We start from the raw sequence: 26,621 nt of genomic DNA on the forward strand, positions 1-26,621 counted from the left end.
GAATCACTTAGAGGATGATATCGAGGATGAAGATCATATCATACTAAGTAGTGATAATTAGGTTTATGATGTTTATTTTAAAAATTTAAACTTTTACTTGAGTTAAATGTGATTAGTCTTGTTTCTTAATTGGAAAAATTGTATTCCTTGCTTTGATTTGTCTCTTTTATGGTTGTGTTTATGAAGTAATAAGAAAATTAAAAGTGAATTGAGAGTGATGGGTATAGCTACATAAAAGCACGCCATGTTGCATTCCCACCATAGACAAGAGGTCCCTTCGTAATGTGCAACCAATTGCCCAAGACCATCACAACTACTAGGGCTCTAGGGAGACTTTTACAAGTTGAGGATGGGATTAGTGACTTATGAGTCCATATGCATTTTAGAAGGTCTACACTATTTAGGGAATATGGTGACGACTCAGTATCAATAGTTGTAGTCTAGAGTGGTTTTCTTGATATTGATGTCACATGGTTCTATATCTATAGGTTGAAAACTTATGGGGGTACTTAATGAAGTCATGATTTTATCTATATGCAAGATTTTTAATGCATGAGTTTCAAGTGAGTACAACAAGACATGTTTAGGATTTTTTGGACTTTTGAATTTCTAAAAAGTAGATGGTTACTACGTCAAGCTCAATCACTTTAAAAAAACTTGTTTCAAGTTTAAGAAAATCCCTCTCTTTTTCTATATAAATAGCCCATGGGTAGCCCTCACGTAAGTCACTCATGAATATATGTGTTCATCACATGGGTTCTAAATAATGTATTTTTAAAATACCATTTTTATACATTTTTTACATACAAAAGGGTGTAATATAAAGGGATTATTTACAAATTGAATAGAAAAGGGTTATCTTTCATTTAGAAAAAATTCACAAATAAGGATATTTATAAATAGGCATTGAACGCAGGTGATGTAGAGGATGTACATATAGTAACTTCCCCGAAGGGTAGCCTCAAAGATATACATAATTATTTTGGGGGAGATGCCATTCTACAATAGTGGATGAAGCTAGAGAGGAACTCTTTCTCATAGTTTTTCTCACCCTTCATTTTTCACACATGTAGGATATTTCTTCCAAAAATCCTTGAAGCTTCTCTTCTCTTCTTCACATATGTGTAGAAGATCTACTAAAATCCAATAAGCTTCTCTCCTTTTCTCTACACTATGTGCTAAAATCCCCAAATATTCTCTCCTCTTCTCAGTGCATGCACATAAGCTCTACTAAAATTCACTAAGCTTCTCCTCAGATTTTCATGCATGTATGGACCCTATGTTGAAATCTCATGAGCTTCTCTCCACTTCTCCATACATGTGTGGAGGCTTTGTCAAAATCCTTTGAGCCTCTTCTCTATTCTCCACACATATGAAAAAGCTCTATAGAAATCCCCAACACTTCTCTCCTCTTCTCCATAGGTGCATAGGAGCTTTGCCAAGACCCCCCAAGCTTCTCTCCTTTTCTCCACATGTACCCAAAAGCTCTCCTAAAATCCTTTAATCTTATCCCCTCTTCTCCACACATGCATGAAAGCTCCACCACCAACTCCACGCAACATTTTCTCTCTTCTTCTCCATCATGTGGAAGCTCTATTAAAATCTGCCAAGCATTTTCCCTCTTCTCTAAAACTAGTGGAAACTCTATTGAAATACACCTAGCATTTTTCTCTCCTTTCCAAAACTGTGTGAGAGCTTAGTCAAATTGCTCCAAATGATGGCCCCTTAGAGACAGCATCAAGGAAAGGAGGCCATAAGGAAAGGTACTTTTGGAGAACTAGAGGAAGACACTCCACTAAAGCACTTAGATGATGACATTGAGGTTGTAGATCAAGTCATACTGAGTAGCAATAACTAAGTGTGTATTGTTATTTTGAATTTCTTAAATTATTTTTACTTCAATTAAATTTGATTAGCATTGTTTATTTATTGGAAAAGATTATATTCCTTGCTTTGGTATTTTTGTTTTGATGGTTGTGTTTGTGAAGTAACAAGAAAAAGGATAATAGATTGAGAGTGGTGGATATAGCTATCCCCAAGTACACCATGTTGAGTTTCCACCATAGACAAGAGGTCTCTTGGTAAGGTGCAACTAATTGCCTAAGACCGTGCTAAATATTAGGACTCTAGGGTGACTTTTATGATTTTAGGATAGGATTAGTGACTTGCTAATCTAAATGCATTTCTGAAGGTCTACACTATTTAAGGAATATGGTGAAGACCTGATCTTGGAAGTTCTAGTTTAGAGTGTTTTTCTTGACATCTATGTCACATGGGTTTTGGTCTATAGGTTGAAATCTTAGGGGATCTTTAATAATGTCATGATTTCATATGCCTATGGGATGTATCTATCATTGTTTATGTTGAATTCTTACTATCTCTCAATATCTATGATTAATTGGAGCTGATTCTTATTTTGAGTGTGAATGCAACTTGGGTAGACTTGTTCTTGGACATTGAATGGCCAAAGTATTTACCTCGAATAAGGGAAATGATCAATTTGAAGTGTCTGATGCCTCACGATACCCTTTACATTTGTGAGTACAAAACATGAGCTACTGCAAGGTGCCTTCAGTCAGCGAAAAATCATCAAGAAAGATGAAGATTTTTGGCTACAAATGACAAGGAAAAGCTAGGCTATAACTAAAAGAGACAAGAAGAAGACTTGTTGATGTGGATGAATGCATAAAGAGGGAGTAATGTGGGTATCATTGGACTACTTGGAATGATCTATACAAAGATTACATGATGTTCATTGTTGTTTGCTACTTGCTCATGGAGTTCTACCTTGATTGAAATACAATCTATTGCTTGGAAGTGTTTAGATTAGAGGTATATATGTGGATAGATTTGTATTTTTTTCTTTTCCCTATTTCTCAATTATTATAGGTTTAAAAAAAGTGATTTTGGGCTTTTCCTTTCCCCATTGCTTTATTGTAGAAAAATAGGGATTATGGGTTGAGAAAATAGTCTTTTGAAAGCTTCAAGGCATGATATTTTGTTTTATGTTCATTGTTTTGGATATACACTATTATTTGCATAGTCAGGCCTGATTTTGGATTATATTATATTGTTTTATGCTTAAATTCTTGTATGACAATCATGGAATCTTGTGGGCTGATTTAATTCAGGTTTTCTTTGGACCAAGTCCTATGAAATATTTTTTACAAGTGAATGTATATGTTATACAAGATTTGAGCTAAACTTTTATTTGTAGGAGCAGTTAGACTTTGTTCTCAAGCATGAATCTATTGTAACTAAAGCATTCTAGGCTATGGAAAGTAGTTGAAAATTTTTCTGATCAAAATAGTTCCAATGACTTGAAGGTCTATATCCAAAAAGTTGATTTATGTGGGCTAATATTTTGTGGAGTTTGTAGCACATGAGATAAAGCCATTCATAAAAGAAATTCGTACAAAAGATAGAAAATGGGATGAATTTAAGAAAGCTCAAAAGGGAGATTTTTTTGTATTAGAGGTGCATGTTTGGTTACTCAAAAACTTTCATGGAGTGGGTTATGAAACCCAATAAAGGTCTTGCAAATATAAAGTTTTTGTGTGAATTTGAGTGCGGCCAGCTGAATATTACAAAGTGATAGCTCTTGAATCTTAGAAAATAGAATTTTTTCTATGGGTTGTAGAACCTACTATGCAGCTAAGCTTGGAAGATCTTCTTGAAGATGAAACTACACAACATGGTTTAGAAATAGAGTGATAGGATGTCAAGACAATTGTCTCTATGCTTGTCAAGGGATAGAAGAGATAGGCTAGGATGATGGATATGAGAAATTTGTAAATATTTCTAATAAGCTTGGATAGGAGTTTGCCAATCTACTAAAATTATAGGCCAATTAATCTAAGGTCCTATCCATTTGGCTCCATGCTCATTGTCTTTGTATCTATATATCAATACAAGAGTGACTACTAACCAACTAAGGGGTGCTTGGAATGAAAGAGGTAGATGAAGGAAGTGGAACAAGTACCAAGGGATGAAGTGATGGATAAGCCAAATCATAAAAGAAGAAAGAGTTAAAGATGGAGATTTGGGTAATTTTACTAAATCATATAAGAAAGGATTTAGGAAATAGGCTAGAAAAGTGAAAAGGAGTGTGATAGAAGGTGTACAACAAGGAGTAGGAGAGAAAACACGATCAAAAATAAAGGGACAATGAGTGAAAATAGGGATTTGAGGAGCACCTTTTGGTTGAAAAGAAGATGGGATATGACATAAGGAATTGTTTTAAGGATGGATAGATAAGAATCAAATTTGTGGAGGCGATTTGTTTATAATAAGTAAGGGAAAGCACTGAGGGACCTTGAACAGAGCAGTGATTATAAGATTCAAAGAAAGAGAGATCAAAAGAAAATTGATTGGAAATATGGGCTAAAAGATACTCTCTCAATTGGTTAGAAATTTGTAATCGTGTAGGAACTTTTAATTGCCTATGATTCAATACCACAGACTCAATCATGGAATTCCAAGACACCTCAAGACATGCATCCACTTTGGAAAAATAGGCTTGAAAAATCTCATCCATTTGCAACTCCAACTATTTGACATAAAGAACATCTTGCAAGATGGCATCCCCCAAATACCAATACATATCCTCATCATTAGGAATCATGAGATCACCTCTAAGGTATATATAAGATATTAGCATTGTGTTTAGAATGATTGAATCCACAAAAACATTCTTGCAACTTCTACTAAAATATTTGAAGTCCAAACACCACCCCATCCATCGTCTACACGAGGCAAATCCATAATAGAAAGCTTCATGTAAAAAGCCATCTTCTATTGTTACTAATAATGTACAAAAAAGGAATGGTCTAATAGGATGTACTCCCAAATTTTCTCAAAATATGACCACAAAATATCCATTCTAGAATAAAGTCTTTCCACTTTGTCTTGGAAAAAGGGACATAAAGTAGCTTAACATTCAAGAGCAACCAAGTCCATAACTAATAAGAATAGTATTGATGGTATACTAGGACTTGAAGGAATGGAGAATACCTTAGCCAAGTGTTCTTTTAACTCCTCAATGTTGGTATTATGATGCTCAATAGTACAATTGGATGATTATAACTCAATGTTTTGGGTAGCAATTAAAGCTTTAAGCTCTTATATCTCCTAAAAATGATTGTCCTTATTCTCATTGGTAGTAACTACTTGAGCTTTTGCTTCAATCAACCGAGTATGCAAAGAGGAGATTTCCACATTCTACACCTCTATCAACTTAGTTTGTGACTCCATCTACTTGAAAAGATTGGAAAGAGTTTCCTTGGATGAGGCAAGCTTAGTGGTAACCTTAGGTAACTCCTCCTTGGAGTGTTGCATCTCATCATGGTGAAAAGAAGAGTACAACTCTATTGAACACAAGCTATAACTAAGATCTCTATAGAACTTTGAATATCCTTACAAAGGAAAGGAATGGAGTCTCTTGAAACTAGGTCATGCAGAGAAGAAATTGGTATATCCAAACTACCATCCCTATGTACCCTAAATAAATTTAGAGCTATGAGGCATGGAGATATGGTACCACTAGATGTAGTAGGAATTGGCATGAGAGGAACAGGTTCCTCTTTCTGCTCTACTGATTTAAAGCACTTCCTTTGAATGACCACAAGAGAAGGGGAGTCATGATCTTCAGGGATAGGCTTAGAATCCTCAAGAGAAGGAGGGGGAACCATTGGAGGGTTATCAAAGAGGTCACGAAAGCATACAAATAAGAACCATATATGACATTAGTCACATTATCCCTAGTCACCGTGATGAAATTTTGATCAATTTTAGCCAAGAGATAGGAACTTGAGTCAATAGTTATGCCCTTGAGCACTATTCTAGAAGAGGTGAACAATTCCTTCGACATATAATTCGGCAGAGTCTTGGTAAGCACAAATGTGTCGTCCTGAAGGAACTAACATCATTGTCTCCAAAAAGAACAAGATATCATGGAGACATAGATGTAGTGATGACTTGTTTGGCTTCCAATAATTCTTTGGTTTGTCTCTATAAGAGCTTTAGAATATTAGCATTCGAAAAGAGCTAGTGGGCTATTGGAAAGGATTCTTGATGATAGGGAAGAGACAAAGCCTTTCCCAATCCTCGAGGTGTCATCAAAATAATGTTACCTCAAACAGAGCTAGAGTGCTTGCTATATGAGGTTAAAAATTCATCACATAGGATAGCAACATCAAGAATAAGTAGCAATGAGAGAGCCATAAACTGGGAGAGCCTGGGCTTACTAATAAGGTTCGATGTCATCAACTAAGAATAATCTCGACTAACCAATGGAACATATTGGACTCAAGGAGGAGTATAGGGTGCCATTGAAATAGAAAACACAAAACAAACACCATAAGCACACACAAGAGAGGCCTCCAAAATAGGGAAACAAAAAACTAATAAGATCTTAACAAATGATAAATTGGTCCACATCACAAAAGACTGCCCCAAGCAAACCACATCCTAGAAAAAAATTGGCATGACCTATCTACATGTGCAACTACTGATAGCTTCATGAAATGCAATAACCATGCACCCTAATCCCAGTATCAAGAAAGAAAATAAAAAGAAATGGACATACCATATCCCAAACCACATCATTGTAACCATCAAAACAAAAGGAATACCATAAAATACACCACTCAGGACATAATTGAATCAAGATTAGATCAAAACCTTTCAACATGCATAGACGAATCAACTATGTCTCCCTTGTGCCACGTATTGCATTCATTGATTAGATGAGAAATGTGAAGTGAGGATAGATTTAGGTTTAATAGAATATGGATTTTATCAAATATTATCAATGGGTGATTTTTAAAATTAGGTGATGAACTTTAAAAAGAGAACCGCAGTTCATTTTATCCTTTAAGAAAAAGTATTATGTTTTACGTTGCATTGAGCGAACCCAAACTTCGATCCCAACTTCATAAGTCTTCAAATGCATATTCATTTGACTCCAATTTAATTTGTATGTAGCACTTTTTGTTGCCAATATGTGCAAGAATGATGGCAGTTGATTCTTTTTATTGCCAATTAAAAAGTGTGTGTCTTTAGCACATGAACCGCATGCAATGTGGATGGTGGATTCATTTTATTTCATTTAAATTGTTGTGTGTTGAGTGTGGATGCACGTGGAAAAAGTGATCAACTAGTTCATTTTAACCTTTAAATGTGGCTAGGATGTAGAAAAAATAAAATATAATGTAAATACATGTAGGGTGTGTAAATGCACCCTAATCTGATTTGGCATATAAAAATAGACAGCTATAGAGATAATCAACCTCAAAGCAATCCAAAAGATCCACCAAGCTCAAAATTGATTGCATGAGGGAAAAATACCAAAAATATCACCTGTATTTTATAAAAAAAAGATTTCAGATTTATTTTGGATTTTTAGATATATTTTCTTAATTTTTATTTGATTTTTAATGGGTTGTGTTTGTGGAAACAACAATCAAAAGGTTAAGAACAAATCATGGAAGTTTTTTGGATTTTAGCCAACTTTTAGGAAAAATTTCAACTATTTTTAAGAATTTTTAATGAAACTTTCATGTTTTTATTAGGGTTTCTAAAAATTTTAATTCTTTTATTTGCAATTTTAAGTTGAAATGCATTAACAAAAATTCTATTGAATTTTTAGAAACTTTTCTAATTTTATTTAAATTTTTATGTGTTTATTTGGAGTTCTTTTTATATTTTTTGTCTTTTAACCATTTTAAAATTTCGGTAAATTTGTCTACTGCGATGTCATGGGATTTTATGTTTACAGTGTTGAAAATGGAGATGTAGTGGATCATGTAGGTCTACATACTTGGTCTACAAAAGCTTCAAGATAGGTTACAAGACATAAAGTAGAGACTCTTTACGTTCATTTTTGTCTAGAAGTCACTTAGTTTAGCAAGTCTACTAGGTTTGAGCATGAGACATGGAATAAGCCTTGTTAGTGACTTAGGTAACTGAAGTGTGGTTGTGTGAAACTTTGGAGTTGTGTGGGAGAGAACAAGGAGATCAGCGTGATTTGCGCTGCAAAGCATGGGTGTGGGCTGCAGGGACAGATTTGGAGCATAAGTGGAGCTACCAATGGCGTGCAACTAGAGTTCAACTCAGAAATGGGCAAGAGGGAGGAGGGGAAGGTAAAGTGTGTCTATTGTATGCATTTTGAGAAACATGAGGAGAGCTATGGTGCTATCCTAAACAGGGAAAAACAAGGAATTCATGACGAGCAAGGTCTCTTCTTGCTTCATCTTTATTCTCATGGCTTTTCTTGATGCCAAAAGCTTGAACCTTGCTCTCGAGATTTAGCGTACCACTTGGGGCAGCCAAAGGAGTGATTTTCCTTGCTCTATGTGTTGTTTTGGACTGTTCAAAACTGTCATAAACAGGGCAGCCCACAATCCCCTCAATTTGGAGGAGCTTGCAAGTGATCTAAGTGCATGTATCTATTGGCAAGGGATCCTAAACAGCAGGGCATCCTTGGGCATTCATTAGAGAAGTTTGTGATTGGATTTGTATGCATTCTAGATCTTGTTTGGCCATGCATGCATTATATGATCGGATTAATGAGTTACATAGAAGAGATGTTGATTGCATAGCTTTTAAGAAAGCTTTGAGATAAGATTTTTTCTTGGAAGATGCAAGATTGGTAACTAAAAAGACATTTACAGATTAGATTGAAAAGCCCAATAAAGGGTTGGCTACTACAACTTTGCTCCATGAATTTGAAAGTCAATAAATGCAGTTGGATGCCAATGAGTAGCAATCATTGGAGAGTCGAAAAATTGAATTGTTCTAAAGGCTACAGATCCTATCTTGTAGGGGAAGCTGACTGATTGTTTAGAAGATGCCTCTTTTGAAATGGGGTTTAAATCATATTGGGCTAATGTAACTAAGGCGATGCATATGTTGGTAAAGAGAGAGCAAATGAAATTAGGATGGGGTATAGGCACCACATCTGTTAGTGCTTGGAACGAGGCTCAAAATTGCAGCGAAGGCGCCTATGGCTACGGTGGAATAGTCAGCTATAACTACTGGTTTGAATCTTAAAGGTGATGCTGTGGATGAATTAATCAAGGGCATGATGTTGCGTAATGTTTTCTATTATTATTTTCTATGGTTTTAGCATACGTAATGCGTGACCACTCCTTTATAAGGACCCCTAAAAGCTAATCTTTAAGGGGCCTTACTAGGAGATCCCTTAGTAATTACTAGTATTCTCCTCACTCTTTTTTTCGCTGCAACATCTCTTCAAAATTAGTCCCTTTCACCTCCAATACATGTTGTCAATACATGTAGTCTTGTCACCACTATATCAGTTCTAGTCCTTCCCTTCTCTTCTCCTAATGCTTGTTTCTTTGGTTATCTCCTTTTGTCCATGTTGTTGAAGAGCTTTCACCCATAAATATCCATATTTTCCACATCAAAACAAAAGGTATGCACTAAAATTCTTCCCCACGATCGGACACAGAAGCACCTATATTGCAAGATCATGATTCATGCAATGTATCAATGTAGACTTCAAATGTTTTCAAGAAGTCCCTGTGGACTACTGACTCCTACTCTTCTTCGTCATAGACCTCTTCTCCCATTTGTCTCCCTTTTCTGTGGATTTTTGAGTGATTATTTTCCTGCTCTTGATGATCAAAACCTGCTTAAATAAGGCGATTGTCCTCAAGTATGGATAGCTACAAACACAATATTAGTAAGTTTGGGAATCTCCCAATTCCCATTTTTTGAATACTAAAAAGGTGGCACCTAGAAAACATGCCCATAAGTTTCCCAAAACCATATGATATGACCTATCATTGGATCAAAGTGCTTGAAAAATAGAATGTATTGATCTATAGACCGCTCGATTTGGAGTTATAGTGTGTTTACATCACTGGCAAGTAGTCTCGCTCAAGCTTCCATTCTATAATCTTCAAGAGTTTGTTTTTTTTTTAATGCCTTTACACCACTAACTCACATTGATCGTGTACTGTTTCATATCTTGGTATATGGATTTCCACTTTTGATGGTATCATCTTGCTCATGGTTTTCCAATCCCATTAACTTGATGATACCATTACTTAGAGATTAGATTGAAAGCCACCCTTTCTGCTGAACTTTAGATGTAGGTTTGATATGGCATATCTTAGGCAACATGCCTAGCTAGTGCTTTAAGTGGAAGAGAAGTTGGAAACTCAAGATTTGGACTTTACTTAGGACTACATTGGATAAGCATTATATACTCACACATACCATTCAGAGCTAATAAGATGTGTGACCTAAATTTAGTACTCCCAGCTGATTTAGTTGGGTCTACACTCATTTATGGTGCAAGATGAGAAAGTATGGGACTCAATAGGACTAATTATTGGTTAGAGATCTAAGTTAGAGATTCACCCTAGTCACTAGTTTGACTATTGTGCCACACATGTACAATAGACCAAATTTGTTAGGTGGCATATCACATGCTTGTTAGCTTTGGACCAAGTAGTAGGATGAATTCAATTTCTAGAAAGTGATAACCACAATAAGGATTTGTGGAGGATTAGGGCTATAGAAATCTAAGGAGAAATCAAATCAAAGGCCAAAAGTTTGATCTTAAATTTCTTTACGAGCTTAGTAAGGAAAACCATGTGATATCATGATTAAACACATGTGAGAGAAGGCAAAGATATATGTGGAAAATGGACATCACTTACCCATAAGGCAAAGTTACATGGGGAAACGCAAATGAAACTTACATGGGTGAAAATGGACAACACTTAGGAGGACAGTGCTTGGAAATGGGAAAATCTAGGTTCCAATATCTATCACGAGAAGTACTTATTGACCAATGGAGATAAGTTGTGTCTAAGGTTCAATGAAATTTGGGAAAGGAGAGTTATATGAGAGGCAAAGTGTTTCTACAAACTGTCTAGATGTTTCCCCAACCTTATAATTTGAATATCCCCCCATCACCTAGGACCTCAAAATGGCAACAAGGGAACAATGAGATGGTTGGATATCTAGAACACTGACATATAGGGAGTACTTGAGTTGGAGGAAATGACATGTAATTTGTAGCTCGATAAAGAAGACAAGGAGTGCATGCACTCCTCCAAATCAAAAGGCAAAGTGGTTGCTAGACACAAAGATTTTTCTAGAAGATATGTGGTGCGTTATCATCAATATAAGGGGAAAATGAACATGCAAAACAAGCAAGAAACATGACTTACAGAAGAGAAGGGGCATGTGGATGCCCACATCAAAGAAGCATGGAAGACACGTTATCCTTACACCATTGTTGACACTTCAAGAAGAAAACTACTAAGAACTTGAAAGGTGACACCAAGTGTTGAACTTAATGCTATGGAAAATAGGTGCTAAAAAGATACCTACTAAGGTTAAGATTTCCAAATTCATGAAAATCAATGATTGATGACTCCTCTGTATATCGTACACAGTGAGATAGTCACCCATCACTTTTGGCATTATGTGGGGGTAAGGAGATTGTGGGAAAGAGTGAGAGAATGGACCCATCTTGTTGGGCTAAATAAACCATTAGGATGCACATAGCTTTGCTTGGTTGATAAAGGATCCCTAGATGAGAAATCCTTAAAGCTTTGGAAAGTAGTAAGGGCCATTGTTCTAAAAATCATTTGGACCATTAAAAGAGAGAAACAAGTTAAGAGAGAGAAAGTATTGTCATGTAGCTTCACATCCACCCACAGAATTATGTTTTGTCAAAGAAAGTTGTGTTGGGTATGTCAATGATTGTGTGATATAGGGCTCTAAAAAAGTTTTTGAGAAGGAGAGAGGCGTTTTTCTTTTAGAATTTGCAAAGTTATATCATCGGTCATAAACAAGAGGTGTGCTTTTTGTCTAAACACAAAAGCAAGGTAATTTTATTATTTTTTGAGACATTTTATCCAAAATTTGAGGGTATTCATATTTTTACAAATTTTTGGGTCTGAGAAAATTAAAAATTGCATCACCTTTTCTTACTTCTATGCACCTCGTGCGTGAAATTCCCATAGAGTTGACACAACTCAAAATGGCCATAACTCACTACAATATAATCAAAGTAGAGATGTACAAGTGTGATGTGCACTGGCACATTTATCTCTCTCTAGATATTAATGTGTAATAAATGGGATGTTTATTTTTAGAAACTAATTACAAATGCCACATTAAATGTGAAAGAAAACATATAGTTTTTAGACTTAATAAAGGCCCAATCATATGTATCCCCAATTTTGAAACCACACATGAGCTACTTTCAGCCCTCCATCTAATACATAGAGAGAGAGAGAGAGAGAGAGAGAGAGAGAGAGAGAGAGAGAGAGAGAGAGAGAGAGAGAGAGAGAGAGAGAGAGAGAGAGAGAGAGAGAGAGAGAGAGAGAGAGAGAGAGAGAGAGAGAGAGAGAGAGAGAGAGAGAGAGAGAGCTTTGAATAGGAGTTAAAAGGAAGAGGGCCCTTGCTTGCTTTGATTCAAGCTTACAAGGTAAACTATTTGTTTATTACTGTGAATGTCTTCCCTTATTGTATTCACAAATGTAAATGGTACTAGGTGACCACAAGGATTTGCAAGATGATTTTGCATTGTAAACATGTTTTTTGCCATCTGTGTTAATGGGACTACTTTCTCTATTGTAATTTCCATATGTGTTAATGGGAATACTTTCTCTATTGTCAATGTCATCTATGTTAATGAGAGTACTTTCTCTATTGTCAATGGGTCTTGAAATGGGACCTTTGCTGAAGCTATTATTGTGACATGCTTAAACATGATTTTTAATGTGGTTTCTGTCGAGATCTTTGACACATAATTTTTTTTTCTCATATAGCATGGGGTCTTTAAAGTTTTAATAAATGTCTTACAGGGTTGTTTTAGTGCGTAGTTTGAAGAGGTTTCAATATGCTAACTATAGCACACACTACAATGAAATCAAAGTAGAGACATGGATGGGTGATGGGAATTTATAGCCATATTTACAAACCTATAAAAAAATCTTGTATAACTTTTGTCGAACTAGTCAAGGCCTTGGGAACGCAGAGAAACAAGCAAATAGATGTGTCAAGTTTTGTTCAAGTTCAAACTCAAATAAAAAGGAATTTAAAATTAGGCATTTAAATATGCATCTCCATGCAAAACACTCTAAATATTAACATTCCCACAAACACAAATTTAATGGGATACTAAAAATAAAATATCATGCCTTCTTTTCATTTCAATTTGAATCTTTATTTTGAGTGAGATATAGTGAGAGAAGGACTGAGAGAGCACTCAATGATAGATGAGACAAAAGAGAAGAATATGAGCCCTCATATGAAAGATGCCATGCTTGAGAGGTTTCATGGAAAGAGGACATTTGAATCCTCACCTCCTATTCTTCCATGCACCCATGATGGTGATTTCATTTTTTGAAATCCCCTTCCCTCTTCACCTCTCTCCATTGTATTCTTGTATTTTTTTCCTTCTTCTTTCTCTTGTCTGTTAAAGGATGTAATCGCTATATTTTTGAGAGGAAGGGCAAGCTTGGTCTCAAACAAGGTGAGTTCATCTTGAGGCTTAATCCCTTCTCCTTCTACTTTAGGCTCCCTATGCTAGATCTATGTTCTTTGTGTGTTACGACTATATTTATTTTAATCTATTTTTAATCAGCATGAATTTTAAAGAGATCTCTACTAGGATTGTTGGGGGTAGAAGTCACATGCCTTTTAGCATGAAAAAATATGTGAAGTCTCTAAAGATGCACTAAAACATGTGAAATAGATAGAGATGCACTAAAACACCCTCTTTCACATATCCAGAAGTGTGCCTATCGATTTCATCACCTCTGTATAAGAACAACTCTTTGTACACTACAAATGTAAGGATAGTTCTCTATACAATGAGGATTGAGATACTATCAGAGAGCATGCTATAAATCACATGTAAACTATAGATGAAATGTGAAGTTACACGCATTTGTTAACACACTAAGTTTTTGAAAATAAAACTACAAACTTTGTGGATATCTATTTAGATAACTTCAAATATAGATATATTTTGAAAGATTTTGCATGAAGTTTTGAGCTCTAATTTTGTTTTTTTTAATTTTAAATATGTTGCTTTATTTATGTACATAGGGACACAAAGGGCATCAAAGAGAAAGAAAAAACAAAGAGAATAATGATGAACAAGGATTTTCACTATTTTATAAATATGAAAAAATCCATAGTTTTTTGTGATCTTGGATTATAGTTTTAATCAATACCTCCACCAAATAATGCATACATCATCATGAGGAGATCCAAATCTTTGTCAAACAAAAGAGTTCACATGCAACAAGCATCACATGCACCAATAAGACATGCTTATCAGGGCTTTCTAATATTTGCATTTGAAACTCAAAGACAAGCTCAAGAGTAGCTTTCAATTTTCATTGTATTATATGCAAGACAAACTTAGATTTTATGTAAAGTCATATTTCAGTTATAATGCAAACAAGAGAACAATTTCCATCTATTTTCTATTGTTCATTATAGTGTGCATTTTTTATACAATGTTAAGTTTGTATAAAGAATGTGTAATGCACATGCAAGGGAGGCCAAAAGAAAATTAGGCAGCTACTAGTTCTAGAACTATGGCTTTAGTTGTAGTTCTCTAACTAGCAACTCCTTGGATTCTTCCCCTAGCTTGCATATTTATTGTCATGAGACTGTATTTTTGAAAATAATAGGCAATCTTATCAACAAAGGCACAAAAAATCATGTTCATTTTGCACAAAAAATAGGTGATTTAGACATGTGTCTTTTGATAGTGTCATGGCATTGTGCAACCACTCCTGAAAACTCAAGGATTACTATTTCATAGGATTCAATGTTCTTAGTGAGTGTCATGTTATCCTATTTATTAATTTGCCATTGTTCCATTACTGTAAGTATTTTTATGAAAGACATGATGCAGAAAGACTCAGTGAATGTGACTATATGCCAAGATTGTGTAAGTGGTAGTGTCCACTAAATATACAACAAGATCCAAAGATGCAGATCAAGATTAAAGAAAAGCTATGGTGTGAAAAGGGATTGGTTTATGGGCTACCCATGCGATGGTCAAAAGAGGAGCTCCCAAGGCCAAAAAGCAAGACAATAAAGGGGTAAAGGTGAAAGGATTTAGGCCTAAAGTAAGCATGTGAGAAGAAAACACTATTGTGCAGCCTGTAAAATTAGCACTGCTAAGGATGTTGATGACGTGAATAGTGCCATCATGCCACTTGCAAGTACTAATTGATGAGAAGTAGCTAATAAAAGGCTACACAACCTATAAAGCAAGAAAAAGAAAGCTTCTACTTCAAGAAAATAGGGCTGATATAGAAGAGGGTATACAATAGCACATGTACTATTCTAATACAGAACTCAACATATAACTTGAATGTGGATACTAGAAGCGAAATCTTTTGCTTATCTATACAGGAGACAGAGCTAGAGACATAGGCTTGATATACACGAAAATATTTCTTTGGATGATCTTGGATAGCAAGTACTAAGCTTCCTTTGATTTCTATTAGTTGAAATTGACAAGATAGAATAGATTAAGTAGGGAAGCATGTTGTTCATGGCATTCAAGAGCTTCAAACTTGATTCAGGAAGCAGCTATTGGTGGAATCCTTCTCTCTATCACAATGGAATATTTGAATACCATCAAACATGAAGAGAAGAATGGATTTGGAGCAAGAAAGAGGGTTTTTTCATTGTTGTAATAAACTTTCATAAGAGTGCTAAAGTGGTATTTAGTGACCCATACTGCATGGATTTGACAAGATATTATGTTTTTCTACCACTTGGTATGATGTTTGGATGATAGATACTATCTCTTTCCATAGAGTTGCTTGATTAAAACATGAATTTTGGAGCCTATGTGTTAGCACAAATCCTAGGAAATAGCGGTGAATTGATATGTGCTAGGTCTGAGCTATTGGCTTAGAGTGTTTGGACAATTGTTACATCAATTATTCTTCTTAATCTTTTCTATCTTTACTCTCTACAGCCCTTCTTATCAAATTCAAGAAACCGTCCCCTAAACAAAAATAACCACAAAACTGAGGAAAAAGCACACAAAATCTATGTGTATGACTCCGCTATTAATCTGAAAACTAAAAGGAAACCATAAATCTCTCTCTTAATAATGAACAAGTTCATCATCTTCATCATCTTCAACTATATCTTCAACCATTATGCACAAAATAAAGAGCAAAAGGGAAAAGAGGAGTTTCTGCACAAAAGACAAAGGAGAGAGGAGAGAGAAAGATTGGCACCATAAAGGAAGAATGTGTGAATCTTGGAAGAAAGGAAGAAAGAGCCACATAATCAGCCATGCACTCCACCCCACCTTTTTCCCAAAAGACACACAACCCTTCATATTTTTTTTATTTCTTTGATTTTTTTTATACATTTGTATTTGTAAGGCTTTAGCCCTCACATTTTAATTCTTTCTAACCTTTTGCAAATGCATGCACGTACACTTTTGTGTATACCATTTATTAATGATGGTGGATGTGGCCCCCTCATGCGTAAGGTGTATTTTAGTGCTTTTACAACAAAATGAATATTATTCTCTTTACAAAAGATGGAAATATGGTATATGCACTGACATTTTTTTGCTTCTTTGGGTGTCATCATTTCCTCCCACACAAAGTTGTGAAGCATCCACATGAACCTTATCAAAGAAGAACCATTTTCTAACACAAAAAACTTCCAAAATTGTTAGTAAAACAACATCAATCACAAGGCCTAGCCATGGTACGGTATAGGGACTCCAAATCCATGACCACTAGACTAACGGAACTCCTGCCTCAATCATACTCCCACACTGAAAAGTTTGCATACTTGTTGAAGGATAGGGTTTATTCTTCCACATGGATGATGAGCACAAGTCCTCCATTCCAATAGAGAAAGAAAGATGACTCCACCATGTAGCTCTGAAGGCACTTGAGAGAAGATGGTTTGGTTGTATGTTTTGCTTTTGTTCTAATTTTTGTCACTTGGAAAATGAAGAAGATGATGTTGGTGGCCACCAGAAGGAGGATAAGGATGGTGATGACATGGGTAGACAATGGTATTGCTCAAGGTCTTATTCCTTTGGGGTAGACTAATTTTCTTATTTGTGATGATGCAGGAAAGGTTATTCACAATGAAAGGAGGGAAGAGTCTAGGAAAACAATGGCATTTGGAAAAACTAAGGGTTTCTAAACAAACCATTAACTTGTTTCCTTTTTTATTTTCCAAGGCATGCTTTGTGGATGAGGGTTCAAAAGATGCAAGAACAGATCGCGACCGACAGGCCAAGGACGCTTATCAATAAAACAAATGGAATGTTGAAGAAGAGGCTGGTGAAAGCCTCTCACTTGATGGCTCCAATTTGCTTTTGTTCTTATTCTACCTCTTCAATACGCATGGCCAGATAGGGCGTAGTCTTCTAGCTTAGATCTTTCTTTGACCTTTTGTGTTGTGACTATATGCTCTATTGATGGAGAGGAAAGGAGCAATAGGAATTGGGACAACTTAGTGCCCAGAATACCATGTTGTTCTATATGCATCTGTCTCCATCTTGCCAAGTCAAATCTTCATTACTCGATTCCGCTGGCAGTCTATACAACTTGGATAGAGTGCTACCGATAAGGCCGTTAGAGGGGGCCGATGGCAATGTCTATGTAAAGTCAAGGCGATCTTGCACTACATCATGGATGAAAAAAGAGGAGGAGGGGGAAGGAGGCCCTTCACTGGACCCATCTAAGGGAGGCCATGACAGGAGATGTCGCACAAGAACATGTATAAGCTCTTGATATCCATTGCATTCTCTTTGTCGCTCTCTTCCACGGGTAATTGCTTCTTTGGTTTGTAAAGATGGCAATGGCTAACAATGCACTATAATGCTTCCTCCATCTCTACTACTAATTTTGCTCCTATCATGTCATCCATCTTTGCTCCTAAATTCTAATTCTATTTTGATTGTTGTCCATATCTAAAGCTACATTAGCGACGATTCAGTCTCTCTCTCTTTCTTTGCATCAAAGGTGAGATGTTGACTGAAGTGTGTGCTTGTCTTCCTACTTTTCGATTTCATCTTCCCTTTATGCTTGTTCTCTTCTATTTTGTAGCATTTGTATCATTCGAGAACATTCTTAAGCATCCAACCATCACAAGAAAACTAAAGCACGTGGATGGCAACAAGTCTATGGTGAACTCATATCAAATGCTACAATGGTTGATTAATAGATTGCTCAATGTTTTTTCAACACAAGATGGTTGGGGGCTTGATTTATTTTGAAGGATAGGTGCGTATATAGTTGTTCTACTAAGAAAAACCATCTAAATAATATAACAAAGATATGTATAGCCCATGGTAATTAAGTAATATATTTAAATTTTATATCATCAAGAAGAACAACAATAGTGTGTGCTATTTAGAAAGCAAGACATTGTATTGATGTGAACAAGGATGAGCTTCAATTGGCATTTATTAAAATGCAACTTCATAGTGTCCTAGAATTGCCAAATGAGGATGAAGAAGTAGGTGCAACAGTCATAATAGACATTGAGAAGGTCATGCCTGCATCTAAGGAGCCCATGCCTCCTCTATCTAATGAACCAAGACAACTTGTAGAGCATGTTGATATTGAAATTATTGAAGTAATTGAGGAGAATGAAAAAGAAGATGATGATGGTAATTATATTGATGATGGAAAAAAGGCCAAAAAAGCAGGAAGGAGCAATACCTTGAAGACAAACAAGTTGTGGATATATAAGGCAAGCTATTTATATATTAGATTACTATAGGTTTTGTAGATGGAAATAATTTTCACTTTTCTTGAAGTGAGTTCTCTCAATCAGTTATGCTATATATTGCAGTTAAGCATTCACTAGAATATATTAGCTCATACTAGTATATTCAATAGTTTATATATAAATATTATAGTTTCTATATATATTTTTAAAAATAGAATGTTATGAAAAATGTAAATATCTCTTGAATTGTATAGCATACTAAATAGTACTTATAGATTTACTAACTCATACTAGGATTTGAAAAGTTTAGTTCTCATAATTTTTCATACAAGATTTTTATGTAGATATTGATTTTTGCTCGATAATATGAAGCTCTACTTATGCAAAAGCAAGTTGACAATATATTTTTGAATGATAGCATGTTAATGGTCTTTTTTATTGATTAAAAATATGAATTGGTTAACGATTGTACACTTTGGTTAGTAGCTTTAAGAATATCTTTCTTATCAATTAAGCATTGAAGTTTTTTCGATTAAATTTTCTATTTTCAAGATAATTGTCATGTATCAATGTTTAATTAATCATTATATTTTAGAAAACTAATAAATTTATGATATGTAAACTTTATGATGTCAACATACTAGATTTCCTATTTAAAAAATCATTCAAAAATTATCTAATTTTTTAAAAAATTTAATTCACCATTTTTAAATTTAAGTTTCATATGCTTAAAGAAAATATTTATTATCTAAATCATTTGTGTATTCCTACTACTTCAAAATTCAAGAAAGAAATTCTTAAGGAATGTCATATTTTCCTTTCCTTGCTCATCTTGGATTTTAAAAAACTTAGGACAAAGTCAAGAACTCATTCTTTTGGATAGGGATGAAGAAGTACATTAAAACATTTGTGAAGGAATGTTTGACAAGTAAAAATTAAGCAAAAAATATGCCTAGTAAATTGTAACCATTGAATATACATAACCAAAAGTGGGAATCCATATCAATGGATTTTATCACTAAGGTGCATATTGCTAGGGGAGATTATGACACTATCTTTGTGGTAGTGGATAGACTCACAAAACTGGAACATTTCTTTCCCATGGAAAAGATTGTCACAGCTTTAAATATAGCTAAATTATTTATGAAAGATTTTTTAAAAAAACATGGTATGCCCAAAAGTGTTGCTTTTGATAGAGATTCAAAATTTATATCTAACTTTTAGAGAGCCATATTTAAAACCATTAGAATTGAAGTAAGGATGAGTATTGCATTTCATCAATAGATTGATGGAGAGATAGAGAGAGTGAACTGAGTTTTAAAAGACATGCTTCAAAATGTAAATACGAAACAAAATGAGTGGACTAATTATTCCGTCTTAAATGAATTTGCGTATAACAATTCATGGCATGCATTGTTTAAAATAACTTTGTTGAAAGCCATGTATGTTTATAACTGTGTGACTCTTGTTTATTTTTTTGATGCTTCAACTAGAGTAGAAATTTCAAAAAAAAATGCTTGAAACAATGAATGAGGAATTTTAAAAAATGAAGAAACACATTAGAGAGACACAACTAAAGCAAAAGAAATTCTATGACAAGAAAAGAGAATACTAGAATTTAGTGAAGGTGATATGGTTTTCTTGAGAGTTCAAAACCATTGGACTAACTTGTTTCTTGGAAAAGATATAAGGTTATCTTCATGTTTTGTAGGCCGATTCCAAATTCTATGAAGATTGGTTCACTTGCACAATACGAGACCTCAAATTTTTTTGTAAATAGGTATCCTACCCTCCATTTAGTTCAATATTTTTTTCGCTAGTTTCAAGCCTTCTAGCTTTACTACCCGTAGGCCATTCATACAATGGGTGAAATTTAAGTAATCCCTATTATTTTTTATTTCTAGATAAGTGAAAAAATGTTTGATTGATCCATGGTGAAGAATATAGAAATTGGGTAAATTTTAGGCCAAAATATATAAATTTATGTATGTGTGTATGTATGTATGTATGTATGTGTGTGTGTGTGTGTGTATATATATATATGGGTTTTATGTTGAGTTTCATTATAATTTGAGTTATCAAGCCTAATAATTTACCCCGATGACCAAGAAAACCTCCAAATAATAGTTTTTAGGCTAAAATTTGCTCCTCTTTTACCTTGTTCATAGAGGACATATGAACTGAGGTTATTGACCTTGTCTATATCCATCCAAGGCTTCTTTCTAGCCTTTATCATGCAATCCATAAGGTGAACACCTACTATCCACAAGGTGGATAGTTGTCTAATATTTTAGCCGGATGACCAAGAAAATCTCCAAATAATAGTTTTTAGACTAAAACTTGCTCCTAACTTTCACCTTATTCATAGAGGACATTTGAGTTGAGGTTATTGACCTTGTCTACATCCATCCATGGTGTGCAAATCAAATGATGGATGTGTACATAGCAAGCATCGGAAGGTCCCCAAGAACAAAAGAACTCTAGTAAAGCTCATAAAAGAAGAAGAAAGGTTTGCATGACATGATGAAAAGAGACCAATTAGGTACAATCTCTTGCCATGCCTTGTGTGAGCACTCCACAAGGCATGTATTTATAAATTTATTAATCTCCAAGCTCAAAAATACCCTGATTCTACAATTAGAATGCTTTGGCTTTTGTGTTTGCTTTTGTCCAAATAAAGAATAAAGCGATTGGGTACCCAAAAAGTCGGTTGATGCAAATAGCGACGTTGATAACAACGCTCTACAATGCAAATAACGATGCATGCATGTAAATTTGTGATGCTAATAGCAACCATAATTGTGTGCTTTATTTGGGCCATACAAAATAGTTTCTGCACTGTGTACAATGCTCGTGTAAACAAAAACAAAGTGGACTGAAATCATAACATTAATGCATGAAATAAATACATGATCGCATAATGAAAGTGACTGGTACAATCATAACAAGATATCACTACTACATAGAAAATGTCTACACAAATCAGACGACCAAAAAAGAAGAGTGTGTGAGCTCCAGGGATCCAAGGGCGAGCTACATATCCTCGCCATCCGAAAGCTACGCCTCAACGTATTGATCAATCTCATGATAATACCCTTGTAACTAAATGACCTATCTTTGAAGAATGGAAAACTATTTATAATGAATGGGTTAGATGCAACAAAGTAGCTCATGGGTATATTCTTTTTGCTCTTCAATAATCTCTTATACTATATGTATGTAATCTTTCAACCTCACAAGCTATATGGGAGTATTTAATAGCAAATTTTGAGAAGAAATCTATTACATAAATACTTTATCTTCGTAGTCAACTCACTGAGTTACAATACAACATCAGAACTTCTATGACAAAACATATTGAATCATTCAAGAACATTATCAATCATCTTGTTGATGCTGTTGATGCCATTCTGCGAAAGCAATTGGTGACACAACTTCTTAACACTATAAAGGATCCTACTTATGATAATATTGTTACCATATTATCTAACAAAGATGGAATCAATTTTGATCAAGCTTGTATATCTTTGATTGAATAACAATGATATGAATGATGACACTTAAATCAAGAAATAGTTATGATCTCACAAGAGGACACATTGTCAAAACAAATCAAGCAAACTTTACTTACTCAAAGATGTCCCTTTCCACACTATACATGTAGGAGTCGTCATGGTGATAACATCTCTCATCTCAAGTTTTCTAACATACATTGTTCTTATTGTAATTAAAATGGTCATACTATAGATGGCTACTTGGAAAAAATATATAATGAAGAACATGGTATTAAAAATAAACAACCATGTTTATCCAAATATTATTCTCCTTGTGACTATTGTAATAAGAGTGATCATCCAACCCATCTATGTTTTAAGTGGCAATTTGATTCGGATCATAATAGAGCATATGCTACTACACATGACAATACTATTGAAGAAGCAAATTGTGTGAGTTAATTTATCTCTCCAAAAAGGGTAATTTATGTTCATGATGAATCTCTTTTTATTATTGATTCTGGTGCTATGGGAAACATGACATATCAGTCTCAACGATTACATAATTATCAGTACTCTTCAATAAGAATTCTATGTGGAGTTTTACATGTCCCAGATCTACAAAGGAATCTTCTTTCAATTGCAAGACTTGTGGATCTTGGTCTCTTTGTCTTTTTTGACCATATCAAGTGTTGCATTAAGAAAGGTAGCCAAACCATAGTTGTCACTTCTCGAAATGGTAATCTTATTTTAGTTATCTTTAAATGAAGATGTTATAAATGTTGCTAGAGCTCCTAGGGATCTTCATAGCAAAATATGGCATCATCTCTTTATTCACTCTAATTTTTCTAAGCTTGTTGATCTTTATTGGCATGATCTTGTTCAAGGTATGGAATTCAAATCTCATCCTCATATGGATATTTGTGAATATTGTGCGCTTGGAAAGCATTTTTGCAAACCCTTTTCCATTTCCACCACAACTCATTTTAGAGATTTGCTTGATCTTATTCACACTCATATTTGTGGGCCTTTTCCTCCATCAAAATTTCAATATTGGTATTTTATGACTTTTATTGATGACCTCTCAAGATACACCACTATTTTTCTCTTACAACACTATCTTTTAAGAAATATCAAAAATCTGCAAAACTTTATAGTAGTCGTCCTAACAAGAAACTTTGTAGTGACAATGTTGGAGAATACATTTTAAATAATTTTGATGATTATTGTAATAATCAGGGTATTCATCATGAATATATGGTTCCCTACTCTCCTCAACAGAATGGTATTACTGAATGTAAAAACAGGACTATCCTCAATGCCATGTGATGTATGCTCATTCATTCTGGCTTATCTCAATGTTTTTGGGCTGAAGCAGTCTTAACATCAATCTTTGTGCAATATAATCTTTCTATAACTGCTTTGTTTGGTAAAATAGTGATTACTAGTTAGACAAGTAAAACTCCTTCTGTTTCGTATTTTCAAACTTTTGGATGTATTGATTATATTCATGTACCCAAAGAGACTCACAAAAAACTGGATCCTCCTAGTTTGAAAGCTATTTTCATTGGATAATATTTCCAAGGGATACAAGTTTTATGATCCATCTTCCAAGACGGTAATCATAAGTCCTGATGTTATTTTCAATTAGCAATTTATGGGTAGTACATGGTCTTAGGAGGATGTTGGATGGACGTGGTAATCAGAGGACATTGATGATACAAAGTCATTACTCACTTCTTTTCCTTTTCTATATGAGGATAAACCTGCTTCACAATATAATATTGACTCTTCAAATCAAGATGCACAACCTACACTTATTATTGCTGATGATGACCTTGGTATTGATCTTTATGTTGATCTTCGAATTGATAATGAGGATAGTACATGTTTATAATGTTGATATTCTTGAGAATGCTCTCAATATTTGTGAAGACCATGTCTCTTATAGTGATGCCATATCATCCCCACAAAAGGAACAATGGTAGAAGGCCATGGAAACTGAGTATGAATCTCTTCTTTGTACATGGGTTGTAACTCAATTACCATCTAGATGTATTGCTAATAAATGCAAGTGGGTTCTCACAAATTGCAAGAGTTGATTATTAAGAAACTTTATCAGCTATTGTTTGTATTATGAGCATTCAAGTTCTGTTAGTTTTTGCTGTTGAGTTTTATTTAGAGGTTCGCCAAATGGATGTGAGAGCAACTTTTCTTAATGGCGATTTAAAGGTAGAGATATACATGGAGCAACCAAAGGAGTTTGTAGTCAAACATAAGAAAGATCTTGCTTACACACTTCATTGGGCACTCTATGGTCTCAAACAATATTCATGAGCTCGGTATCAAAAGATTGATCTCTTCCTTACAAACCAAGGTTTTACCTCTTGTTCTTTAGATCCTAACTTATATGTCAAGTGCTGCAATGATAGTTTTGTTTTCTTGCTCTATATTTGGATGGTACTGTACTTGTTTTCTTGCTCTATATGTGGATGGTACCGTACTTGTTTCTAACAATCTCAACTTCCTTCACAAACTAAAGAAGGCTTTATCTTTTGAGTTTGACATGGTGGATCGTGGAGACATACACTCATGTCTTGATATTCAGATTCAATGCTATCGAGAAAAGGGTGTTTTATTAGTGTGCCAAAGAAATTTCATGGAAGATATTGTTTAGAAGTTTGGTTTGGGTTCTGCACATCTTGTTAGTACTCCTTGTCTTGTGAGCTCTACCAAAATCTCCCAATTTTTGCAAAAAGATGGACAATTAGCATTATATCAATCTTATGCTAATTCTTTTTGCTACAAATTTTCTTGGAAAATATCTTACTTCTCCATGCCTTAAACATTGGACCATAGACAAATGAGTTTTGAAGTATTTGAAAGGCGCTAAAGATTTTGGGTTGGTTTATTAGTGCTAAAAAAACTCTGATTCTCTACATTCACTTCAACTTTTGGGTTATATAGATGTAGATTGGGCAAGCTCTCACTTATCTATGCATTCTACAAGTAGAAATTGTTTATTTATCAATGGTTGTCTTATTTCTTAGACTAGCAAGAAATAATAATGTGTTATTGTTTCCACTATAGAGGCTGAATATATAGCTACATCTTTAGCCACTCGAGAGAAGTATGGCTTCAACAAATTCTATCGGATATTGGCGATGCTCCTCTCTCCATCACACCACTTCCATGTCATAACCAAAGTGCTATTAGTCTTGCTAAAGACTATGTTCAATATAACAAGTCTAAACATATTGCAGTGCATTATCGTTATGTTCCATATTAAGTAGAGAAAGACATGATCATCATTGAACATGGTCGAAGTAATGAGATGACTGCAGATATATTCACCAAATGACTCAATGAAGCATGCTTCACTTTGCTATGCCTAAGAACTTGGAGTTGTCGCAACTTCAATCTTTGGAAATTAATCTACCATGACATTGTAGTGCCATTGTACAGCTCAGTTTTTTCCCTTGTGCCTTGTAAGGGTTTCTAATCTACACCTAAAGACCTTTGTTTGAGTGGGGTGTTGGAGCTATATAGAGCTCACCCTATCTAGACTAGGTCTCACCTATATATATGTAGATTGTGATCAATATGAAATAGTCTTTGGGAGTGTATATGGTGTGTCTCCTCTCTCTTTCTCTTGCATCTCTACATATCTTCTCTCTCTACATCTCAATAGTATAGTGAGGTGAAGGTGGGCAACAATAGTGGAGGATGGTGGCAAGCATGTAGCCTTGCATCACAAGGGTAAACCATTTTCTTTTTTGCTAACAAAAGGAGTGAAAATAGGTGATTCTTGCTAACAAAAGATTGCGATCTCCTTACAAACTAAATTTTATCTCTTGATTACAAATACAAAATCCTAACCAAGCACTTGTATTTCAGAGTTGAAAGTTTTGCAAAGATCTTATTTAGTACACACAATGCATGAGTGACTTCATAGTCGATGTGCCCATGGTCTTGATAATCAAACCAAAATGTTGTGATCAAAAAGCTTAATGTATTGGCATGTTGGACACACTCTTATTCCTTCGAGAGCTTCAACACATGAGAATCAATAACTACCTTGCACATAGTCTCTCGTACACAAATGCAAGCATTCATTTATGGTGAGTGGCATGGCCTTCCTTGAGTTTCACACTCCACGATCCAAGTGAGTTCTCCTTTGACTCTCGATGCTTTACAATATCCATATGCAAAGAAGAAGTAGAGGCATGGGAAGAGAGAGTGCTTGGATAGAATCTCGATAGAATATGAGAATAGCTTCATTCTCTTAGTCCCTCATCCTCACTCTCTCACTCACTTGCTATTAATCTCTCACTCTCACCCTTACTCCCATTGTCACAATGGAAGTTAGAAGGCAAGTACACAAAG

The sequence above is a fragment of the Lygodium microphyllum genome, unplaced genomic scaffold, assembly GCF_053477565.2.
Source record: "Lygodium microphyllum isolate KBCC unplaced genomic scaffold, Lygodium_microphyllum_v1.1.10 scaffold_31, whole genome shotgun sequence".
In the NCBI taxonomy this organism is placed as follows: Eukaryota; Viridiplantae; Streptophyta; class Polypodiopsida; order Schizaeales; family Lygodiaceae; genus Lygodium; species Lygodium microphyllum.